Source organism: Emydura macquarii, unplaced genomic scaffold (assembly GCF_026122565.2).
Source record: "Emydura macquarii macquarii isolate MOO-44397 ecotype Brisbane River unplaced genomic scaffold, CSIRO-AGI_Emac_v2 contig_3157, whole genome shotgun sequence".
Classification (NCBI taxonomy): domain Eukaryota; kingdom Metazoa; phylum Chordata; order Testudines; family Chelidae; genus Emydura; species Emydura macquarii.
In genome coordinates this window covers 65,313-75,759 of record NW_027133294.1, presented here as the reverse complement: position 1 = coordinate 75,759, position 10,447 = coordinate 65,313, and the positions used below count along the sequence as shown (strand labels likewise).

The window sequence follows — 10,447 nt, the reverse complement described above, 5'->3', positions numbered from 1 at the left end:
GTATCAGTTGAGTACAGAGGACCACCCTGTTTGACCTTTAAGAACACTTTCCTTTTATTTCTTCCTCCGGTTCTCCAGGAAACTGAACTTTGTCAATTCTCTGTAAATAAACAGGATTGCACCAAAGATATCTGACTCCATCATCAGTTTCTCCTCCCAGCTGGAACAACCCGCAAGAACCCAAATTTTGTGTAACTCCCCTGGTCAAAAGGAACAAGGCTATCATTCTGGATAAAAAAAAAAATGAAACAAATTGTGTATTTCAAAATAATTTTATTTTAAGATTCCATAAGTAAAAATAAAGAATGATAATTACAAAGAAAATTCAGTGAGCATATTAAGAAAAACTAACCGACTAACTGAACTATTGAACAGAAGGATTTTATTCCAGTCCTAAGCACAAACTTTAACAGTTGTCACTACCAGCATGTCCATGATAAATCAACAATGACAGAGAAACCAAAAAAGGGTCCTTAAACCTGACCAAGCCAAATGAAACATTCCACAACATCACCTGAAACTGTCTTGAGAAAAGGACAGCTCTGAAACAGAAAATGTGACACAGATTAAAAATCCTCAGCACCAGCGATATTTGGCTATGATTTCAATGCACAAGAGAACTGCTCTTCAATATACAGAATATGCCCTGATCACCAGATTACTGGAAATATTTAGGATTATTCTCTTTAGGAAAAATCAGCCATCTGACCATTAGATTCTACAGAAAGATAAAATGCGTAACTTGAAGAAGAGCTCTGTGTAAGCCCGGGAGCTTGTCTCTCTCACCAACAGAAGCTGGTCCAATAAAAGACATTACCTCCACCTCCCTTGTCTTTCTAGTATCCTGGGACCAATACAAACACAAAAACACTGCAAACAATATTACATTTTGCATACATTTTTTAAGATACCTTACTGATCTTTGGGAGATATTGTGTGGAACACTTAGCCATACAACTGTTTTTCTATCTGCTAATATGAACAGTACATAATAGAGTGTGATTTTTTTTTTTTGTTAAATTCTATTTTTGTTACTCTTTAAAAAAGTGCTGGGGGAGGGGGCAGGCGGGCGGGCGGGTTCCTGGTTGTATTGAAGAAAGTCACCATACAGATTTGGGGCTGCAGCCTTTTCCACAAAGATTACATTAGTATTGGCTATATGAGCTTGATTTTGAATTCAAGGGTTCCATTTCCACTTCAGCAGTTTGAGGTGTTTGAGCAGTTTGAGGTGTTTGAGCAGTTTGAGCAGTTTGAGGTGTTGCTGGTGGGTTAAGAAACTTCTTTACTTCTTCAAATATGCCTTTTACACTTAAGTTATTTGAAACGTTTTTCAGGCGATCCTGAAATGTAGATACCAGGATATTCTTCACTATTTCCTGCACATACTTTTCCTCTTTTGAAATACAGATTTGAGTTTCTTCCTCTAGTATGAGCTGGCTCTCTTTTTCCTTGCGTTTTTCTTTCTCAGTACAGCAGAACCAAAAAGGGTAAAGTGTGCATACGCAGTAGACAAGGATGATAACAAAAAGGGCAGCTAGTCCACAAACCTGGGGGAGAGGAAATCAAAGATAGTTATCTTCAGGGGAATTTTTCTTTATGCATCTTTTGCATCCCACCAAAATAGATATGTTCTTTGATATAAATTTAGCTACACAGATCTATTTACAGTACAAAAATTCTCCCTTCAACCAGATGTGGGGGCAGGTAATGGGCGAATCTTTCAGTGTTACTAAGACTGATAGACAAAACTCAAATGTTTTGGAGTTTGGATTTGGCAAAGCTGTTAAAATTCTGTCATTATCATTATTTACTACACTACCAAGCCTTATGTCATCTGCAAACTTTATCAGCAATGATTTTATATTTTCTACCAGATCATTGATAAAGATATTAAATAGTATTGAGTTGAAAACAGATCCCTGAGGGACCCCCACTAGAAACACCTCCACTGGATGATGTGTCCCCATTTACAATTTCTTTTTGAGATCTATCAGTTAGCCAGTTTTAAATCTATTTAAAGTTCGGAACATTGCTTTTTTAATGTGTTATTTTTATCAGAATATCACATGACACCAAATTTAATGCACTACAAAAGTTTAAACATATTATGTCAACACAGCTACCTTTGTCGACCAAACTTGTGATCTCATCAAAAACCAGTCTCAACTTTATCTAATAAGACCTACTGTCCATGAAACCATGTTGATTGGCATGTATTATATTATCATCCTTTAATTCTTTAGTCACTGAATCTTGTATCAGCTGTTCCATTATTTTGCCCAGGATCAATGTCCAGTTACCCGGCCTGCCTTTGCCCGAGTCATCCTTTTTAAATATTGGCACAACTTGGCCTTCTCTCCCAGGTCTCTGGAACTTTCTCAGACTTGAATGTCCCCAGAAGGAACCATAACACGGGTAGAATTATTAATTTTCTGTTTATTATTGTGAAAATGTTCATTGTTAAATTCAGACAAATAATAAAAAATAAAACTATTGAAGAATTTCTTAAATTTGGTGAGACTGACATTATTTTATATTCAGGTTATTCTGATTACATTAATCCCTAGGCTAGAAAAGTATGTTATACAGTATTGAAAATAAGGGAATGCTGATTATTTGCAAGATTTTGGACATTAGTTCTAGTATTTGGATCTAATTTTGTGAATTTTTATTTATTGCTTGAGCACCTGCAATCAAATATGGGAACTGTTTTTATTTTTTTAGAAATTTGAAGAAATAAATAAGACTCAGGTATCATTGTCCACAGTAATTGTTGTGAAATGCTAACATTTTAAAGGAGACTCAGACTTTGAACCAAAGTATTCTTTGATATTTGAATTTAACTGTTTCGTATCCACCAGCTAGCATTTTTCCCTAACTTTTATTCAAAGTTATTTATAGAACTCATTTTACGAACTGAGTGAAAAATGCCAATGGAAGAATTCTAGTAATGCTAGAATATGATACATCTTCAATGTCCAACTTTAAGTTTCATGAAGGATGAGCTTATTAACTTACATTGATAAATCCATTTTAAAAAATAAAAACACATACAATACAATTACAAACAAATAATCAAATACCGTTAAAAACTACTGCTTTATAAATTATTCAACAACACAAAACTCTCTCTCTAACTATATATTTTCCAGGCTTTTTGCAACTAAAATATGGAGGAAAGTAAAATGCCTGAAATAGTTATGTCCCTTATCTCAGATAGGCTCTTACCTGTGATAGTATATAAGCATCACTGGGTGGCTTTGTTGGTGTTGTTTCTACTGTGGGTTCTGTGCTCTTTCCCTTGGGTGCCGACTGTATGCAATCACTGTATCTGCCATCAATGAGGAGAATTACACACCATAACAGAGAAGATCCAACACCTTTACCCACTACCTCACAGCAGCGGTCACAATTGTATGTTTTTGGATAGCGAGCCCATGCAATGAAATCCTGATGAAGTATCAAGCTCAGGACAAGCAAAATAAGGGCTGGAAAAATGAAAAATGACAAGCCATAGAGAATTTTCAAATCCTTTCTTTGAGGACATTTAAATTCACTTTCAATTACTTCTTCAACCACTACCAAAATTAAAGAGCAAAATGACATAGATATAATAGGAAGACTGCTTTTCCAAGCACCAAAGTACTTCTTTCTAACTGCCATTTTACCCTCTGACCAATTCTGTGCTAAATTAGAGAACTAGTGAACACGTCTAGACCTTGAATTTTATCCCTTATCCTCTTCTAGAAATCACCAAGCATAATAAGTAAAGATGAAAGTGAAAAAGTTACAAGCCTCATAATTGGTTGGTCCAATAAAATGCAGTGTTGCATCCTGTAGGGACCGGAAGAAATTGTGACATGAATACAGCATAATGGCAAGACTAGGCCCAATGGCCTAGAGATAAACTTGAGATAAAGCAGAATGTGCTAACCACAAAACTGGTTTTTAGCAGCTAAAGAAGTAAACAAGTAACCACAGCTTATAGAGGATTGGGCACTGAAAAAACACCAATAGTTAGAGAGAATAACAGGTGCCAGCAACCAATCTCTCAGTGAATTATGAAGTAACCAATGGGCAGATTGTTAGAATGAGGGAGAAGGTTATATCAGGGAAGGAAATGACCCACTGCAGTGAAGCTCTTTGTAGACCTGTCGGCCGGCAACGGTGCTACGTGGCAGGTCCACTCCTGGTGCTGCAATAGCTATAAGGTAGCAGCTGGACTGGCACATCACAATCTGATTCTAGCTCTTTACTACTAACAACGTCTCCTATGACACTAATCCTTCTGTGACATCTCCTAAAGTCTTGATAGAGATTATTTTTTCTTCGACTAAAAGATAAATTTCCTTTAAAAAAACTACATCAAAGCAACCTTGCTGCTTTCATCTCCCCACTTAACCAGCATGGTTTTTAACCAAAAACATCTTCTTATATGATTTCAGAATTGTAGGTTTACGGGCATTTAATACTGCAGTCTTAAACAGTTTCCAATTATCATTCACATTTTTTTATGTTTAAATATTCCCTTCCCACCCAGTTTTGCTCATGATTGTTTTCAGCTTTGGGAAATTGACCATTTTTACAAAGTACCAAGTATTTATATTACATTTAATTTATTTAATTTATATTATATATATTGTATTTATCCTATATGACAGGGCTGATGGTGAGCAGGAGAGGAGGAACAATTGTACCAGGGTCCCAACTCAGGGGCACCCTAAATATCTGTAACAGTGGTGAAATTGGAAAGGGTTAGGCCTCAGCAAAAATGATGTACTAAGGCCCCAAATTTCTCTTGATGGGCCTTTCTGGCCAGGATTATATTCTGCTTGCGCACAGCAAATTAAATTAGTTCATGATCACTTTCACCTAGGCAACCATCAATTTTTGACTCCTCGATCTACTTATCTTTATTCATCACAATGAGGTCTAATATAGAAATACCCAGGGGGCGAGAGGGGGAGGGTGCATGTGTGTGTTTAAGCTGCCATGTAAACTAGGAGAATCACCTGTTTTGTTTCGACCCACGATTAGGTGAGAATCTGATGCTCAGCCCTGCTGACCGTATGGGGCGCTGCCACCTCCTGACACAGCTGATCGGGGACGGGTCTGTCTCTCCCCTGCAGCCGGGGCCCAGGGTCTCTCCCAGTCCCAGCATCTCTGGGACAAAGGGATTGCAGGGGGCAGATACCCACTCACCTGGAGAAGCACCATTGGGAGTTACCACTCACCTGCAGGGAGGGAGGCAGAGTGAGGAGCCTTTGGTCCATACCACTCACTTGCTGGGGGCAGCGGGAGGAACCATTGGACAGTACTATTAATCTGCGAGTGGTGGAGGGAGGAGCCAGTGGGCTGTACCACTCATCTGGTGGGGGGGGCACTGGGAGGAGTCACTGGGATGTACCACTCACGGGTCGGAGGGAGGAGCCATTGGGCAAAGATCCCGTCTCAGTGTCCGAGAGGTCTGGGCCTCAGGGGTGGGGATGCTGGGATAGGGTCCAGCCAGGACACATAGACTTTAAGGCCACAAAGGACCATTGTGATCATCTAGTCTGATCTCCTGCACACTGCAGGCTACAGTACCTCACCCACCCACTCCTGCTTTGCATCCACAGGGAAATGTCACTGTTGGGACTCGCTGGGCATGGAGCCAAGTGGGGACACAAGCTGGAGATGGTGCTGGGGCCAAGGAGCTGGGCTGCTCCCTGTCCGGACATGTCTGTGGCTCCAACCTAACTGGCCTCGGAGGCTCAAATCCAGCTGGAGCGCCTGGATTCTGCCTCAGCAGATCATTATCCCCTGTAGCAATTAGTCCCCAGGAAAGGAAGGGCACACAGGGCTGCAGGAACCGAGATGTGGAAGCACCCAGATCCGACTTTGAATGCCAGTGGAGCAGAGACATCAGTGAACGGCTGGATATGGGGAGCCAGCAATTCCTGCTGATGGGGTGCAAATAATGGAGGGGGAGAGGGGGAAATGTCTCTGTCTGGCACTTCGCTCCCCACACCGAGAGCTCGAGCACAGGAAAATCCCAGGGAGATGAGAGATTCACAAGAAACATTTTATTGGGAATTTATTTGTGAAAATCAGAATCCAGTTAGGCGAAAACTTCAGCGAGAAATAAAGATTCTCCCATAACCTGCGTTTCCAGAAGTAGGAACATATGACTGGAAGGGGGCTCCTGTCTCATTCAATCCAGTCCCTGCTATTGCAGGAAATTGAAAAACAGGACCTCCCCCCACCCATCTCTCCCCTCGCTCCAGAAACAAGGAGAAAAGCTCTCCCAGGGCAGTTAGTCCAGGAATAAACCCAATATGTGATAATGTGAGTGGAGCCCCTCCCTAAAACAGGGATGAGGAAATCCAGCTGAAACCTTTTCCCTTCCGCTCGGTAAGACCTTTCCACTGATGAGAGAGCTGGGGTGGGGTGGGAGAGGATTAAATAATAACAACACACAGTAACAATAATAATGATAAAAACAACGAGAGTCTTGTCTTTAAAGTCTTTAAAGTGCTACAGGACTCTCGTTTTTACTGTATACAGACTAACACGGCTACCCCTCTGGAACTTCCCCTCCCTTGGCATCTCTGCTGAGCCTCTGAACACTCAGTAATTAGTGATTACTCCCGGGGATGTTGTACGACTTATTATCCCTATTGCAGAGATGGGAGGGACATACACAAAAAGGAGAGGAAGTGACCGGGATGAGGTCACACTAGCAAAGCTGGTTATTGAGCCCAACAGTCACCCGCACCTGCTCTAACCACTAGATCACACCTCGCTCTTGGAGCTATGAACTAAACCCAGGACTCCTGAGTTCCAGTTCCCCCTGGTCTCATTATTACACCATAGTGCCCTCTCCAGGGCAATCTCCCATGTCTCTGGGAATCTCCACCATGATTCCCCCAATCTCCAGCCCCATCTCCTGCATCTACAGAGATTTCCAATACATGGTCCATCCTGTCACTTCAGATCGGCAGCTCTTACTGGCTTATAACTCTGGCCCCACAGGGCCATTTGCTCCTTCTCTGAAAAATGTAAAACTCTTCTTTGCTGTGAGATCTACAAAAAATATCTTGACCCTGGTCAGGCTGCTGGTGCACTCAGCCCACTGCCCATCATGCTACCAATACTGTCTCATTGTTTCTTTGGGCCCCCTGTCCCTCCAGTCTCTGTCTGTCTCCATCAGTTGTCTCTTTTAGATTGTCAACTCTCTGGGGTGGGGACTGTATTTTGCTGCGGTGTTTGCACAGCACCTGACACAGTGGGGTCCTGGGCCATGACAAAGGCACTACGATAATACCAATAATTATTAATAATAACGTCTTCTGACATCACCCCCAGCCTGAGAGGAGTTAGGCTCTGCAAGGACAATTCAGACATACTTTGCCATAGGGCATCTTCACCTCTTCTCTGAACTGGAAAGCATGTGTGGCATCAGCAGAAATGTCTCCCCACTAATTTCAACATCAGATCCCCCCAGACCTTGAAATGACCAGTTACCCAGTACCCAGTGCTTCCTCCTCTGGCCTTCTAGCCATACTGAAACCCAAAACATCTACCTAACCATCCCCTCCCCAAGACCATCCTCGAATGAAGCACATTTATACGTTGCTTCAGCAGGGCACAGAATCATTGCCTTCAGTGAGATCTCCTGCCACTTTCTGTGTGGCGTGTCTAGTGGGACATTACAGAGACCTTCCACTTGTAGCCTCCCCCACAGAACAGACATTTATAGGGTCTCTCTTGTGTGGATTCTCTGATGAGCAATAAATGTGGAGCTCAGTGGGGAACATCCCGCACTCAGGGCAGTTACAGGGGTTTTTCCCTGGTGTGGACTCTCCGGTGTTTAATCAGGCTTGAGCTCTGGCTGAAGCTTTCTCCACACTCAGGACATTTATAGGGTCTTTCTCCCGTGTGGATCCTCTGGTGCTTAATAAGGTCTGAGCCCTCACTGAAGCTCTTCCCGCAGTCTAGACATTCATAGGGTCTCTCTCCTGTGTGAATTCTCTGGTGGGAAACAAGGTGGGAGCTCCGAGTAAATCCTTTCCCGCACTCAGGGCATTTATAGGGTCTCTCTCCCGTGTGGATCCTCTGGTGTGCGATAAGGTTGGAGCTCACACTGAAGCTTTTCCCACAGTCGGGGCACGTCCAAGGCCTCTGCCCTGTGTGGGTTCTCTGATGCACAATAAAGTTGGAGCTGGCAGTGAAGCTTTTCCCGCACTCTGGGCATTTGTAGGGTCTCTCTCCCGTATGGAGTCTCCGGTGTGAAATAAGCGAGGAGAAAGTGGCAAACGGTTTCCCGCACTCGGGGCAGTTATAGGGTCTCTCTCCCGTGTGGGTCCTCTGGTGCTTTGCAAGGTCGGCACCCTGAGTGAACCCTTTCCCGCAGTCAGGGCAGTCGTAGGGTCTCTCTCCTGTGTGGATCCTGTGATGCACAACAAGGTGCGAGTTCCGATTGAAGCTCCTCCCGCACTCCGGACATTCATACGGTTTCTCTTTAAGGCAGGTTCTCGGCGGGAGCATGGTTTCATTGTGGTCCTTCAAACCTCTCCCCCGACTCGTGGAGTGACCCCCTCTCTCCCGTGGGAAGTTTCCCTGCTGCCTCTCTGGCCTGCACCAACTCTCGCAGGCTTCTCGCTGCTCACCCTTCCAGGAAACGTTCCCTTTGGATGGCCCCGGTACCGTCCTGTGTGGTTCCACTTGCTGAGGGCCTTCCTGCTGAGGTTTTTTCTCCTCGTTCTCACTCACTGTCCCATCGCCTGCAGGGATAGACAGAGAATCCAGACAGGAGTCATTCTCTGTGCACTGCTGCAGATTGAGTTTTGTCACTGTGATGTGATATGCATGCACACAGGAGCAGGTTCTCCCTCTTTCTCTCTCTCTCACACACACACACACACACACACACGCACTGGGAGCAGGTGCATGCACACACTCACTGGAACTAAGCAGCTTCCCCCCAAAAGGCTCACAAGTCAGAAAGGAAATAAAATTGCCACAAATTTTGTTATTTTTTTAAGGACTTGTCGTTTTCAAGCCCAGCTCCTGACACTCCCGAGGGACTTGTGGCTTTTAAGTGCTGCTGGCTGGCACTAGGCCTCTGATACCAGCCCATTCAGGGGATTGTTTCCTTGCATGGGGGAATTTCCATCCCCCTACTGCTGGGTCTCACCCTAGGAGTCAACCCCCCCAGATTGAATAAAGAGATATGTCTAAACGTAGGGCAGTGTCTCTTTAAATAATTTGTGAGCCCTCTAGCAGCGCTCACCATGTTCTACATTGCAGGGTATGCCTACCCAAGCTGGCAATTGCACCTCCGGCTGCAGTGAGGACAGACATTTAGCTTCCAGAAACCAGTCCAAGCAGCAGTGCGTGTGTGAGTAGCTTCGCTTTGTGCATATAGTTAGTAAGCCTGATTATTTGGGACCCAGATGTGGTTTCTCCATATTGTGTACGTTGGGTAAAGAGAAAAAGACCTAACAGGTTTTTCCTTTCCCCTTCTCCTGTCCTCCTATATTACTGTCCCTCTCCCACATCCAGACCAACCCGCCCGCCCCCCCCCCACACACACACACAGCTCCCCGACAATTCCCTACCTAAGGTAGCTCCACAGGAACCATTTCCCTTCCCCGTCTGCCAGGAGGACAGGACAGTCTGGAGCAGGGGGTCCCAGACTGCGGTACGTGACTCCCGAGTGCAATGTGAGCTTGACTTTCCATCCATTCACACCTGTTTGAGGGGGGACGTGAGCTGACCTTGTCTGTGAAGACAGAGGAAAAAAAGCATTGAGTACTTCATCCTCTCTGGAACCTGTGCCTCCTCTTTCAGGTCCTCCTTCTCTGCGACTAACTCCAGTGCTGCCTCCTGGCTGCGCAGAGCTCTCCCAATTTAGCAGCAGCATAAAACTGACCCAGTGCTTATCAGTTTCACACTATGGGAAGCAGCTGGGATGGGGCAATTGTGGGCTGGGCAGCCTCCATGGGAGACTTGGCTATTCCCTGTTATTGTTTCATGGTATTTCCTGTGTGTTTGTGTCCGTCTGTTGTCTATCAGTTCTTTGGGGCGGGGACCATTTTTTTGTTCTGGGTTTGTACAGCACCTAGCGCAACAGGGTCCTGGTTGATGAGTGGAGTGCCTAGCTCTACTGTAATATACCTAATAGGCAATGTATGGTGCCAAGCACAATGGTGCTCTAGTTCATGACTGGGGTTCCTAGCTGCTACAATAATACAGATTATAACAATAATAATGTTAAATCTGTATTTAATAAGTAGAGGGAAAGGGGGCTATATCAGAAGAGGTTTTATTACAAAATGCAAGAATTAGACAGAAAATGACAAAACCTGCAGCTGGAGCCTGGTGTTGTAGTTTTAAAATAGCTTTTGCTTAAAGGTGGGGTTGTGCCTTTCTATATTTTTATAGGGTGCAGAGCAGAGGCTCA

The 10,447-nt window shown here is 44.1% G+C and overlaps 1 pseudogene; it reads right to left on the bottom strand.

The window, feature by feature from the left end:
* Nucleotides 1-6,048: 6,048 nt before the first annotated feature.
* On the bottom strand, nucleotides 6,049-10,080 carry LOC137142119 (zinc finger and SCAN domain-containing protein 2-like; annotated as a pseudogene).
* Nucleotides 10,081-10,447: the final 367 nt, after the last annotated feature.